The sequence below is a fragment of the Eubalaena glacialis genome, chromosome 18, assembly GCF_028564815.1.
Source record: "Eubalaena glacialis isolate mEubGla1 chromosome 18, mEubGla1.1.hap2.+ XY, whole genome shotgun sequence".
In the NCBI taxonomy this organism is placed as follows: Eukaryota; Metazoa; Chordata; class Mammalia; order Artiodactyla; family Balaenidae; genus Eubalaena; species Eubalaena glacialis.
The window spans coordinates 11,388,190-11,404,133 of record NC_083733.1 but is presented as its reverse complement, the minus strand read 5'-3'; positions in this window follow the sequence as shown (position 1 = coordinate 11,404,133).

Sequence of the window (15,944 nt, the reverse complement as noted above, 5' to 3'; positions counted from 1 at the left end):
CCTGAAGAGAAAGGGCTGCATTCATGCTTTTAATAATATCAGGGCTTCCCTGGTGGCGCAGTGGTTAAGTATCCGCCTGCCAATGCAGGGGACACGGGTTCGAGCCCTGGTCCAGTAAGATTACACATGCCATGGAGCAACCAAGCCCGTGCGCCACAACTTCTGAGCCTGCGCTCTACAGCCCGTGCTCTAGAGCCCACGAGCCACAACTACTGAAGCCCGTGTGCCAGAACTACTGAAGCCCGCGTGCCTAGAGACCGTGCTCCTCAACAAGAGAAGCCACCACAATGAGAAGCCTGCACACAACTAGAGAAAGCCCGCGCACAGCAAAGAAGACCCAACGCCAAAAATAAATAAATAAATAAATTAAAAAAAATAATAATATCATTATATGAGCCTAGGTGACATCAGCAGGAATAATGGGATAAATTCATTTAAAAATCTTCTCCATAAAAGAATGAAAACGCTGGCAATAATCAACAAAATCAAGTTTTTCAAAACTTGGAAATTAACTAAAGCAGTAAATACAGGAGACATTTATTCAAGAAAAACAGCTGAACCTCAGTAAGTACAGTCAGCTTTGTCCCATTTTAATTTTCCCAATTCCCATCCCTCAGATGGAAGTGGAAAGATCACTACGCTGTGGGTAGGGAGACCTCCTCCTCCCTGGCACAGGAGACTCATTAGAATTTATATGCTCAACGTCCCCAGCTTCATTAGGGTCTTCCTACATGTCCCCTTCCCAACTTACAGGACCTCATTCTTTCCTAGTCAATATCCTCACTTTATCAGTACACACCCTCTGAGGCTGGGAGCTCAATTTGCACTGTAATTCAGCCAACTGCAGGATGGGGCTCTGTGTTTGACTTTCAGCAATTTCAGCCCCGTGTACAAGGTCTCCTTCAGGAAACACACAGAAGCTTTCAGGTCATTTATGTGGTGTTTGAGCTGGGAATTCGAAGCCCTGAGCTCATCCTTTTCTTTCAACCACTTTGTCCAGTGACATTAGGAGCAACCAAACAACGTCATTATATTCCTTAGTTTTCTAATAATGTTTGAAAGCATCACATACGGAGTCACTTAACTGCTTGATTAGGAGGGTCCAATGCAGATATTTTGCACGTTGCTATACAGAGTTCATATCATAGACTATCAGGGCTCTCTTTACGGCTGGAAATAAAGTCATTGGCATCTTTAAATCTAATCAGATTAGGGAGCCAATTCCGGAAAACCCAGAACCAGAAAATTCATCCTTAAGTTTCCATTCCTCTTGAACACTTCTGGTACCCAAATATGTATTATTCAGGGTTTTCCAGAGAAATCAAACCAATCAGATATCGATCCAATCAGATATAAATAAACAGATAGATAGATATTTATTGTGAGGTATTTGCTCACGTGATTTTGAAGACTGAGAAGCCCCATGATCTGCTGTCTGCAAGCTGGAGGCCCAGGAAAGTCGGTGGTGTGGTTCCAGTCCAAACCCAAAGGCTCTGAGGACCAGGGGATCCAATGGTCTGAGTCTGAAGAACTGAGAACCAGAAGCACTGATGCCTAAGGGCAGAGAAGAAGGATGTCCCAGCTCAAGAAGAGAAAGCAAATCCACCCTTTCTCCACATTTTTGTTCCTCTGGGACCCTCAGTAGATTAGGTGATGCCCATCCACATTGGTGAGGGCAGTCTTCTTACTCTATGGATTCAAAAGCTAATCCCTTCCAGAAACATTCTCACAGATGCTTCCAGAAATAATGTTTTACCAGCTCCCTGGGCATCCCTTAGCCCAGTCAAGTTGATGCATAAAATTAACCATCACAATGTCTGTTGTGAAAAATGATTATTCTTTCATACACAGAGGATTGTGTTTTCAAAAAGGAAATAAGCACCTTGTTGTGATATTGTTGCTGTTAATAATAATCACAAATGAAAGATTTCCTTCCTGAGAGGAGGGTGGATCGGTCTTGAGAGGCGGATAGGAAGAAGCCCTTGTGGCAAGACCCAGACTCCTCCATCTAAGTTCCCAGGTACTACTGGGATGGTGATTCATGAGGTTACCATGCAGACGGTGCCTCTGGAAGGCCACAGTAGTAAGCAGGAGGGGCAGGGCTGGGAGGATTCCTCACCTGCTGAGCCATAGGGGCCTGCATGAGCATTGGAGGGTGACAGCAGGACCTTCCCAAGGCATGTGAGTAGAGAGTTGACCCTGGTTCTCAGACCTTGCTCCCCATGGGCCCAAACAAACCTTGGCTGGAATTAGCGATGCAAAGCCCCCACCGCCAACCCCAATAAACGCAGAACCCCAGGCCCTCGTCTCTCCACCTTCCCACTCCCTATGACTTTGTCGTGTGGCCCTAGGTGTGCCATGTAATTTCCGGGACCTGTAACTAATGCACCTTTCCCCCCCACCCCAGTTTTTCTGATGCTTATTGCTGAGGGTGTCTTGTGATCATCATAAGAACCTCAAGGGCTGGTCCAGACCCAACACTGGTTATTGACAGGCTGAGACCAGCACAAAATGTCACCTCACAGCATAAAGCACGACCCATGAACTAGACACAGTCTGCAAACACGTGGCATTTGGACTTCCCTTAACTTGATTGTGAAAGTGTATAGAGTACATAAGAGCCAATGATGCTGTACAACTAAGGTGATATGATATTTTAGGGGCAACTGGAGCAATTTGAAAGATGTGCTTCTGGATTGAATACACAGCTATTACATACGATTTACCCCCCATTTATTATTAATTTGTGTCTTATACAAATATGAGTATATACTTGCTTAGGAATAAAAAAGTGTTTCCTAAAGAATCTTTCTAGGGACCTCCCTGGTGGTCTGGTGGTTAAGACATCACCTTCCAATGCAGGGGGTGGTGGGTTAGATCCCTGGTCAGGGAGCTAAGATCCCACATGCCTTGTGGCCAAAAAACCAAAACATGAAACAGAAGCAATATTGTAACAAATTCAATAAAGACTTCAAACATTGTCCACATCAAAAAAAAAATCCTGGGCTTCCCTGGTGGCGCAGTGGTTGAGAGTCTGCCTGCCAATGCAGGGCACACGGGTTCGAGCCCCGGTCTGGGAAGATCCCACATGCCGCGGAGCAACTAGGCCCGTGAGCCACAATTGCTGAGCCTGCGCGTCTGGAGCCTGTGCTCCGCAACAAGAGAGGCCGCGACAGTGAGAGGCCCGCGCACCGCGATGAAGAGCGGCCCCCGCTTGCCGCAACTAGAGAAAGCCCTCACACAGAAACGAAGACCCAACACAGCCATAAATAAATAAATAAATAATTCCCATTTTAAAAAAAAACAAAAAAACTTTAAAATAATCTTTCTACCCTGCTGCTGATTTCCTATTTGAAAACACAACCCTCTGTATATAAGAAAGTAATCATTTTTCACAGCAATGAATGTTGGAAACATGACCCTCCCACAAATGAGGTCATAAACGATGATAATTGAATACAGTAGTGGTGGCTGCCTGGATCAGGCGCAAAGCATTGCTGTTTGGGTTCACAAGGAGAGCTGCTGTTATTCCTCACACTGTTTTTAGCATTTGTATGCTTGTCAAGGGCATCACCGTCACTTGACTTTTCTTGGGCTCACAGAGTAGTATTCCATCATCGCCCACATCTAACAAATTGAAAAGGCTGGCTTAGTGGAATTTGCTTAGGGTTATACAATATATAAACATATATAAATAGCACGTTTGGGGATAAAATCCCCCTGTCTCATTCTTCCAAGTGTTGTAGGTACAAGGTCACTGCTCACAACAGAAAGTGAATGAGGGATGGAATTACCACTCGACAACAAAAAGAAACGAACCACTGATATATATCACAATTTGGATGATTCTCAAAAACACCATGCTGAACAAAAGGAGCCCGACACACAAAGAGTACAATTTAGTTTCTTTGACATTCTAGGAAAGGCAAAACTAGAATGACAGGAAGCTTATCAGCTTTTGCCTATTCCTGGGGGCTGGGGGAATTGACTGCAAATGGGCTGAGGGAACCTCGTGGGATGATAAAAATATTCAATGTCTCAGAAGTCACATGGTGTATGCATTTGTCTAAACCATGGTCACATGGGTGTATACATTTGTAAAAACTCATTGACCTGGACACTTAAAATGAGTACATTTAATTAGTATGTAAGTATTGGTATGTAAGTATACCTCAACAAAACTGATTTACAAAATCACACTTTTGAGGTGGGTTCAAAGCACAGCATTGCCTCTAATACATATAATTCAACTACATGAGAATAATAAAAACTTGGGGGAAAAAAAGACAGAAAGAAAATGAGCAAGATACTTGAATGGATGCCCTCATCCACATTCTAAGAGAAAATGAATTAGAATCAATTTAACTTGTAATATAAGTGGCACAAGTGCAAACAAAAAAATGTACCATTGAGTCATAGTACTTTTGGGGATCTTCATGATTTGCCAAATAAATGGCAAACTGAAAATGAACCTAATTTTTGAAGCCTTGTTCCACCTTCATAATATTTTATCCTCCCACAAGTTTCAACCTAATAGTAATATTTGAAATTATGTTTATTTTAAGCTATGAATCAATATTTTTTCTCTGATAGTTTGCACATGTGCCTAAGTAGCATCAGATTATCACATGAATAAAACATTAGAAGAAAAAAAGATGCACTGATCTTAAAGAATTGTTACTTTACAGACCACCCAAAAATATCTGAGCATTTTTTTCAAGAAGCAAAATTAAGAGCAAATCTATCCATCAGGTGCCATCATAACACATGTGTTAAAAGGAAAGCATTCTTGACACACCTTTTAAAAGTCAGTTAGTGAAGAATTGGTCATAATCCTTTTCAATCCACGCTGTGGTCTTAACTCCCCCTTTGGACTATGTGAACAGTCAAGCAGGTCTCATATTTTTTCCAGCCACTCTTAGATAATAAAAATCCTTCCTAAGTCTAGTCACCATCAATCTAGTTTTAGTCATGAAAATGTCTAGTCCTGGGTGAGAGTCAACCTTGAAACTCAGTTCAAGGTCACAGCTCCTTCCTCCCCTCAGCTCCAGCCTATTACAGACTGGACACCTATTATGGAGAATGGAGGAGCACAGTCAGCCCCTGGTTTCTTTCCCCACCATAGGCTTGTCCTCCTCCTCTACTCCCTCGCTAGGCCACCAGTGGCTCTTCTGGCTTTGGGTAGAGGAGGGGACTGAACACAGGCACAGCAGAGGTCCCAGCTGACTGATACCGTCAGACAGTTTCATTGGTGGCTGACTGATGCTGACTCTCTTACGGGGGCCAAGGGTCTTTCTGGGAGGATGCTGTAAGTTTAGCACCTCCTCTCTGGCTCTCAGTATAAAAGATGCCCCTTGACTTTTGCCTCCTATGGCACCCTCGTAACAGACAGGAGGGGGAGTCATCCCTAGATAAGACACTTAAAATATTTCTCTGGAAAACTGAAAGCGGATACAAAGATTTGATAGAAAAAACAGAGTTGAGGATGTCACAACCATGGGGAAGACTAGGGTGGGGTAGAGAATCAACTCGCCCTGCCAGGCAGAGTCTCAGAAATATCCAGAAATAGAGCTGGCAGGGAAGGTGGAGGACAGGAACAAGAGGTAGAGCTTAAAAAACAAAACAAAACAAAACAAAACAAAACCCCGGAGAATAATTGAAAGATGATTAAAAATTTCATCCTTCAGTTCTCACCAACACTTCTCCAACCTCATGCACTGAAAAGTGAGACAATCGGGCCAACCGCTGAAGAAGTCTTTACACAAGTGCTAAAATGCATGTTGGAAGAGAGCTGGGGTGCCAGGCTTACCCTGCCGAGTGAACCTCCACACCCTGGCAATGGGCACCTCAGCGGGAAGAACGGCTCTCCGCAGCTTCAGGCTAAAATGAAGCCCTAGAAAACGCAGCATGCAGAGCTTCCATTAGATTTTCTACTTCGTTAAACGTGAAAGGGCAACAAGGGCCCACCAAGCTTTTGAAGAAAACCAACGGTCTAGGTCAATGAGGAAGAATTAAATAAATAATGTTCATGAATATTTTAGCATTTAGTGAGTTATAAGTGACTGAAAAACCATCTCAAATTGGCTGATGGAACAAATAAACAAGCCTACAAAAAAACAAGTATCTGTACTACTGTATTAATTTTCTAGGGCTGCCATAACAAAGTACCACGGACTGAGAGACTTAATAGAAATTTATTTTTGCAGAGTTCTGGAAGCTAGAAGTCTGAGATCAAGGTGTCAACAGGGCTGGTTCCTTCTTAGGCCTCCCTTCTCGGCTTGAAGATGGCTAGATGGCTACCCTCTCCCTGTGTCTTCACTTGGTCTTCTCTCTGTGCGTGTCTGTGTCCTATTCTCTTGTCATATGGACACCAGTCATATTTGGATTCGGGTCCACTCTAATGACCCCATTTTAACTTAATCACCTCTTTAAAGACTCTATCTCCAAATACAGTCATATTCTGAGGTGCTGGAAGCTAAGACTTCAACATATAAATTCTGCAGGGACACAGTTCAGCCCATGACACACATTTGCTCAATTAACTGCAAATACTAGGTCAGCATGAGCAGGAGGCACAGCTAGATTCATGACTCCAATGATGGCCTCAGAAGCATGTACGGAGTGTATCATATCTTAAACCTAGAATAGGCATACGGGTTAGTGTAAACGTAATCCATCTCTTAAAAAAATTAACAACTGATACGTACATCAAACCTATTCTAAACTTAAACATTTGTTTTGAAAACTCCATCTCATTTGGCCATCACTTCTTACAGTACAGCTTCACCCAATGAATTTTATCATTCTTCCCATTTGCACTCACTCTTCCTTGGATTGCAGACACAGTGGTTCTCATTCATAAATCTGGCTGCCATGACAGTAGGGCAGATACGATCATGATCATGTGATCACCTTGCGGAGCAGGACTTGTTTCTGTTGCCACTAGGGAGGGTGTTGGGAGTAGGGAGTATGGAGGGGTGGACCAGGATGTTGGCACCTATCAGGACCTTTTGAGTCCTAAGTCTCAAGAGTAGAAACAAAGCAAAATAAAAGAAGTGGATCTTCCCAGAGCTCCTGACCTTGGGCGAGGCCGATGATCTTAACATACCACCTTTGGCTGGAAGTCACTTCTGGTTTTCCTGATTTGTTTCATACCACCCTGTAAAAGAAAGCTATGCTTGCAAATTAAGAAGATGCTATGTTTTGAACCAAATAAAAATAATCAATTATAATGACTGGGACTGACCCAGGAGATGGATACACTTAAGAAATCATGGTATTCCTTATAAACAGCACCTGAGGACACATTTTAGTATGTTTCTACAGTATCTTGTTCTCTAAATTTGGTGCCTCTCTTTAACAGCTTTCATAATGACTGGCTTAGGTCATCTATACACAAGTGAATTCCAAAGTGTTTCAGGGAACTAGGCAATCAAAACTGACCAATTTAAAAGATGTGAAGGGGCACTATTGATTTTTTAAAATGCTATTTTCAAGGGTTTTCTGACAGTTTTAGTGGTAGATGGAAGAATGTCAAATTTATCCTTTAGTAGAAAAATGGATTATATGCAAGAGGGCAGAGTAAATGTTGTTTTCTTGATTTCCAAACTCATCCTAAACTGTCTTCTTCTCCATTCTTCTTTTAACTAAAGGAGTTTATTTAAGAAGGAAAAAGTGAATATACATCACCACGTTTTCCTCTATATTTTCCTTGCTGTAAGTGGCATACAAGGTAAAATAAAATATAATTCATACTATTCTAAATCAAGGAGTTTCTGTACAAATTAGTAGACTAGGTTAAGTAATTAAGTATGAAACTTTGACTTTTGCTATGGAGGTTTCTCCATTCAACACTCCAGCTGTTCTACTTTCAGTTTTAGGCTTCTGTTAATGAGATGCAATTTATGCTGAATACTATAACACTGATAGTAGAAAAAAATCAAACTATAAATTCTTATTTTCTAAATAGAATATTATAATTATTATAATAATTTTATATGGTAATTCTAAGTAGAATATTATAATTTTATCATATTTAAGAAATTCATGTGATCATCTAATTTCATCCCAGATTCTACTAAATAGTATTAGTAAGCTCAGAATTACATATACTGTCTTCTAGTTGTCAAACTACATGTTACTTATCAGATTCTAAAAATACAAAGAAACTGTCTTTTTCCTTGTAATAGAAATCATATTTTTATATTGTTCATTATACTGTCTCGTGGTTTCTATGCATCTACATTGACATAATACATATATCTAAAGTGTATCTGGTTGGTATTAATATGTTGTATTACGTGTCTAAGTATAAGGTAGGAGATTGGGCAATATGTGATTCTTACACTGGCTGCATTCTCTGAGTGATTCTAAAATGGCAACATATTCTGTAGCTTCCTGAACTGTATTTATTTCCTATGGTAATGTGTTCAGAGGAAGCCACCTACCATGGTAAAAACATCTCTTTTCATGTTCCATGCAGCGCAAATGGGGGAAATCACCAACATTTAATGGGCTTAGTACACTTTAAGCCTTTTTTTCCCCAGTTAAATTGAAGAATGGCCCTGCTTGCAAGATTCAGAATTTCAGGGAAGAAATATGAAGTACCATCTGTTCTAAATAAAAGAAATGCGGATTGATAACCTGGTTCATGTAAAGATAATGGAATCTTGAATCCTTTTATGGTTTCTTTAGACTTGAAGGTCAGAAGTATTTCTGCTACCTGTAACTTCTACCGTATATTCACAGAAATATAAGGAGTCATTCCAGTTAGTCCATATTTGTTTCTTGTATGCTGAATACATATCCTGCTTAAGAGATCATTTATTTTATTTTAAATTTAGAAACACCAGTTTCTTTTTTTTTTTTAAAATAAACTTCTTATATTGAAATACTATTAGATACACAGGGAAGCTGCAAAGAGAATGCAGACAGTCCTCACATACCCTTCAGCATCCCCCATTATTATTAATATCGTACATGACCATGGTACATTTGTCCAAACTCAGAAACGGACACTGGAACATTAACTGAAGTTCTGACTTCATTCAGATTCTACCAGTTTTTCCTTTAATGCCCATTTTCTGTTCGAGGATTCAATGCAGGAAATCACATTAGATTTGGTTCTCCTGTCTCCCCAGTTTCCTCTGATCCGTGACAGTTTCTCGGTCTTTCTCTGTTATTTATGACCTTCATAGTCTTGAGGAGTGCTTCCAGGCATCCTGTAGAATGTCCCCCAAGATAGTGTGATGTTTGCTCATGATGCCACTGGTGTCAAGGGCCTTGGGGAAGACCACCACAGAGGTGAAGTGCCCTTCTTATCACTTCATATCAGGTACATGATGTCAATATGACTTTATTAATGATGCTGGCCTTCATCACTTGGTTAAGGCAGGGTTTGCCAGGTTTCTCCTCTCTAAAATTATTGTTTTAACCTGGCACTGTTCTATTCTTTGGAAGCAAATCACTAAGTCCAACCCACTTTCAGTGGAGTTGGAAGTGAAGAGGACAGGTCTACCTCCTTGAAGGGGGATTATCTACATATATTACTTGGGTGTTTCAGTAAGTAGAAACTTCCTTACATTCATTTATTTATTCAATTATTTATGTGTATTAGTATGACAAATATATATTTATTTTATATCTTGGGTTATAATCCAACACAATGTTATTTATTTTGTTGCTGGAATTATTTCAGTTTTGGACGTGGAAAAGTCTTTCTGGTTGACTCTTGCATCGCCTTGACATAACTCCATCCTTTTGTTTTCTGAACATTTCCTTACTTTCTCATAATACAATATCTTCAGGCTCATTTTGTATTTTCTCTGCCCTATTGCTAGACTCTTATTTCTCTAAGGACCCCTGCTTCCTTGTAAGAGAATTGTCTGAGCATAGTGACTTCTTCCCAAAGAAAAGAAGAGTAACTTTGAGTGATGAAGCCTGTCAAACACATTCTTAGGCAGGTGATCAACGTCACTATCACCAAATTAAGTCATACCTGGATATTATGTGATGCATAATATAATGGCATCTCACCTCTCTGATCTTACCCAAAACACACAACCCCTGTCTAATCATAAGAAAAACATCAGATAAATCCTAATTGAGGAACATTCTACAAAATACTTGACCAGTATCCCTCGAAACTAAAAATGTCACCAAAACCAGGAAAAGCCTAAGAAACTGTCACAGCCAAGAGCAGCCTAAGGAGACACAACTATTAAATGAATACAGTATCCTGGGTGGGATCCTAGAACAGAAAAAGTACATTAAGTAAAACCTAAGGGAATCTGAATAAAATATGGACTTTATTTAATAAAAAGTATCAGTATCAGTTTTTTAATTGTAACAAACATACCCTACGACCATAAGATGTTAACAATAGGGGAAACTGAATGAAGGCTATGTGGAGACTCTCTGTACTATCTTCACAATTTTCCTGTATATCTAAAATTGTTTTTAAAAAGTAAAGTTTCTTTTTAAAAGGTATACAATGAATATGATTGACTTGAGAGCAAAAACTGAAGAACTCTCTGACGTTTTATCCATTGAATGATCAACTCAGCAGGTAAATGGATCTGAGTGTCACAGGATGACTTACCATGAAGAGGCTACTAAAGGTTTCTCTACAAGTTTGAATTTACCTGAAAGTTTATCCAAACAACTTTTACAATTCTCTTATTAAGAGCAGAATCCATTCTATTCACTTATTCATTTATTTGTCAAATTTTAGAAAGCGTGATATTGAAAGACCTCACATAGGCACAGGCATTGCTGGGTAAGAGTGAAACGCAACAGTGCGTGCTCTCTCACCCCCAAGAAAAACTCCCTAAAGAGGATGGGACAAATGTTCCCAGGAGTCAGGTAAGTAGCAGACACAAGAGACTGTCCCATAGCCTAGGGATGTCTAGGAGCAGCAATGAGATGTTGCAGTTAAGAAAACGCTGCAAAGTAGAACTGTATTTCTAAGTGGAGATCACGATTCCCAGTAGGAATAATTACACTACCATTATTCTTATTAAATGTTTCAACCAACTGCGGCTAGCAGACTTTATGCTGGATATTAAATAGGAACAAGATGGCTACTTCCATGAAGCCAGGTTGGCTAAAGCCCAGCTATTCTGAACAGGCAGCATTATATTTATGTCAATATGTTTAACTCCTCTGAAAATTCCAAGAAACACAGTGTCTTTCAGAGTGTCCCATATTTTACCTGTCCACACATCTGAAAAGGGGCTCACTGCCATTTTGTCACCGCAGTCTGGAATTGAGATAGCAGGCGCGCTGCCCAGGATGGAGGCGCAGGTGGAGAGGGGATGGGCCAGCCCGGGAAGACCCACCTTCCCCAGTCGGCTACTTGTGCACATTTTACTATTGCTGCCTGTGGCCTGAAGAACATCTGAGGCTCCAAGGCACTGATAACCCTAATTTCTTGTGCCAGATGACAGGTGATGGACCAGCCTTTCAATGCCTGGAGCAGAGGAGAAAATTCCAGAACTGGCACATCTTACTGTGAGTAGGTCCAACAGTCAGAGCACAGTCCTAGGAGAAGGATGGCAGGACCACAAGTTTCACCAGTCCTCGGGGCCAGGAGCCTCTTAGAATGTTCTCTAACTCCCGCCTACCTGACACGTCCTATGGAAAGGAGACAGAGAAACAGCCCTCATACCCCAAGAGAGCATGGGCTGCCCTGATGCAAGAAAGGGGCACTGGTGACCCCATGCCAAGACACCCGGTCCCATGGCTCGCTGCACAATCCATACTCCCTTCAAGGATGGTAGAGACAGGGCTGGGAAGGCTACTGGAAGGGACTGGGGGGCAGCCTGAGGACACGGGGTGTGGGCAGGTGAGCGGGGTGACCTGTAAAGCACTAGGAATGACAGACTATGAAGGGAGTGGCAACGCACAGAGCCACCTGAGCAACCCTCCCCTCTCCCATCCCCCCACGTTCCTCCCAACCCCCAGTCATCTCAGGCTTCCCTCCCACAACTGACTCAGCTGGTTTACTAGTGTCTTCACCAGATGCCCGAGTCAGCCACTGCTTCTTGGTTGCCAGTTCCCTAGAACAAGCTTCTATTCAACTCCTTTCTGTTGATCTGGGCTGCCAGCAACCACAGAGACTCTCATCTCCATTCTGATGGCTCTGTTTTATCATGTAAACCACTCTTCCGTTAACCATTTCCTCTGGCACCTAAATGCCAGCTGGTGCATTCCTGCCAGAAAAATTGGCTTAGAGCATAAAACCCAATCTTCATGAATATCTAAAATGCTTCCTCAAATGTGTGCTACCTCCTGAGTGGCAATGACTATCTTGGTCACCCTCTGGCTCTCTGATCATGAAAGCATGTTTAAATCATCTCCCTGTCCTGGGAATACTAGTTTCCATTCCACATGACATCAACGGGGAAAATTTTCTCTATTTCTACACAGTCACTAAAATACAACAGAACCTCATATACAGCAATTGTGTATTTTGCAGTCTTAATCGAAGAATTAGGATTTGGGAGGAACAGAGAATGGGATACATATAGGAATGAAAACACAACTTCAAATTGAATACCAGTCACCCACATTCTTAAAATATTCTTCCGTGATGTAAAAAAATTAAGAAACAGAAACCTCAATTAAATAGAGTTGGGAAACCAGAAGGGGAAGTTCTCACGCCCTGTGAAGATAGCAGAGCCCAACAGGAAGAAGACTCTTCTTCTTCATTGGCAAGGACTCAGCCAATGAAAAGCCATAGACTCTTCGTTTACTCTGCCCCGCCCCTAACTTCCTATTCCCCTCTATAAGAGCATTTCCTTCCTTGCCATGGGATAAACCCACCTTTGCTGAAGGTGGGTTTATCTGGCAGTCTGGTTTAGGTCAACAATGACTTTTACTAGGAATTTTCCCTGTTTCATCCCCATCTAGTTCCTTAGACTTCAGCCATCTGGGTGGCTTCTCTCAATTCATTTATTCTTCTGTACTTCTCCTCACGCCCTGATGGCCCCTAATAATTTTAAATTATTTGTAGTAGCTGAAGGGCTGCCATGTTGTGTTCCCCAGAGACTGCAGCCAAACTGTGATGCAAATGGCTGTAGATATGCCCAGAGCCCCCTGTGCAAGAAAACAGGACCCTCTGCCTTTGAGAAGAATGGTCCATGTAATAGGCATTCTCTCCATCCTTTACACTCTCATTACTGTTTTTAGGAGACACATCTCTCAGGGACTACGATACAAAGAGACATTTGAAAGGTTTGGCAACAATAACTGCCTTCCCCAGTTGTCCAGGGAAAGGCTATTTCCCTTCCTGCCTTTCCTGGAGAACTACTGCCCTTTTAACATTAGTACCCACTGAAAGACAACTTTCATTAAGAGACACAAAGAGAATATCAAGATTTGCCAAATACCCTCTCTCCATCATCTGTCTAAAATGTAATTGGGATAGTGGTATATAATGATGAGAAGTTCTTCAAAAAAAAAAAAAGAGGGGTTTTGAAACTGTGTTACATGGCTAAATCATAATATTATTTTTCACTCGTTAAAAACGAATTAGGAAAAATGAGTAGATTAAACACACAGACCATATATTCATTCATAATTGATTGTTAGAGCAAAGTGGAAATCAAACCAACAATTAATGCATTTAAACCTAACTGTAAATCTACTCTTTCTGAAAATTATTTTATATTTGGTTATATGGTGACTTTTCAGGTATGTTAGTAATAGAAAATACTTTATGTTTCTGCTTAGGTTTTCTAATGAAGTAGACCATTTACAAATACATATTAGAAAATATTTCAACAAAGTATACAAATTCAATGGAAAAATCACCAATTCATCTGTTTAAAAAGATATCTGGCATATTTTTCTAACACAGAGAAGTAAATGTCTGCTAAAATATCAATTTATTTGAGACAGATGATTTATTTTACCTCTTACTGGAATTCTATATAAAGGATTTTAGAATACATGTTGCATCTTCAGAAAACTAAAGAGCTGGCCCCTGATTTTTTCTTACTTCCTGTCAGAAGCACCTAGATTTGTAACATCAGTTATGTCATGGTTTTAGGCCAAAATTCCTTGGAGTGACTAATTTGAAACTAAATGATTTTATTTTATGGCACAAAAAGGTTGTTTACCTCCCTTTTTCTGACTGTAGTTCAATTTACATTCTACATAATAGACCAACCATCTTTATTGGAAGGAACTCAGTCAGAAAAATCCCTAATGAAAGTGTTTACCACATAACTGTTGGGCATAAGTGCTGACTTGTAAGGGACAGTCTCTAATGTGTGGGAAGCACTTGCCTCTTTTATTAGTATAACTTTGGCATTTTATAAAAATGCTGTTTTTATTACTGTGAATAAGCCTTTCAGTAACTCATTCAGACAATTTTAAGGGCTGGTGTTGTATGGATTTTCAAGCCATGTATGTGTGTGTATATATATATTTACATTTTAATAAGGATATTTGTATACTTCTGTATTTTGACTAATTCTATATTTTTCTATATATTCTATATTTTTACTCACACCTTAGTTTTCTATCAATACCTGTGTAGAATCAAGTTTAAAATGAAGCTGAAGAGAAGGAGGACCTAATTTTGAACACATTCATAAAAATGTCAAGGTCAATGGCTAAATGTTATTTTAAACTATCACGGAATGCCGAATACTACTCTTTTTTTATCTTTATATCTAAAAATATATGATCCATGTAGTAGCTGCTGATTGAGAGTTTTGAAAAACAGGTGAAAAGGCCAAGTGGTGAGACTTGTTGATAAATCCCCTGATCTCCATCAAAAGATAGCAAAGCTAAATATTCACATTTGCAACAAAGAGTCCCTAGCTAGTTATGGAATGGTGATAGCTAGAGATAAGTGTTCAAAGAATGAACATCATTCACTTACAAGGATATTTTATCTCTTAAGCAAAATCTTCACATTCTCCTTTTCTTACACTGTCCTTTCCAACTCTGTGGACTGACCTGAATGAAAAGCAGTGGAATTAAGTGGAGTCTTACTGAGAAAAGGCAAATACAAGAGAGGAGAAGTAGTTGCAGCTATAGGCACAGGATAAGTAAAATACCCATTAACAGAGCTTGCAACACATTCAGCCATAAGCTGGTAGTTAGAGTGTGAAATGGGTTAAACAGACAAACACTATTGAAGGGCATACAATTCTAACAAATCAGTTTGCACAAATAACAATTTAGATGTGAATACCCACGTGCCACAGCTTTTTGCACTATTCTGCTGATCCCCTCCCCAATCTGAGCCCTACATCTATGTTCACAGGACCACGGAGGGGCACATAAGAGCCCACTGACAAAATCCACCTTCATGATGACTCGCTCCTCTGGGATGGCTCAAAGAAACTATTCCCATTGTAGTAGTGATATGCACAGATTTTCATTGGGCACAAGTTGCAATATCCAGACTTGGACGATTTCAGACAGAGTTTCCTCTCCTATGTGAATGTGAAAATCCCCACTGACTGTCAGAGAACTTTGCTACTTAGAGTATTAGCATAATGTCTTACATCTTCAAATGTCACTGGAATGGATGTATAAAAAATTAATGAACAGAAGCCTCAATTAAATAGACTTGGGAAACCAGAAGGGGGAACTCTCATGCCCTGTGAAGATAGCAGAGCCCAACAGGAAGAAGAAAGATTCCTCTTTGCTGGCAAAGACTCAGCCAATGAAAAGCCACGGACTCCTTGTTTACATTGGCCCTCCCAACTTCCTACTCCCCTCTATAAAAGTGCTCTCCTTCCCTTCCCAGCAGCGACTCTCAGAGCCATGGTTCTTCCATGCTCTCAGTACTGCCTTTTTTTTTTTTTTTTTATCACCTGTTAGCCTGAAATTCTCTCTTGATCCAGAAAAAAACCATCTTTGCTGGAGAAATACCTGACAATCTATTTGTTTCAGGCCAACAGATAATAAAAAAGGCAGTACTG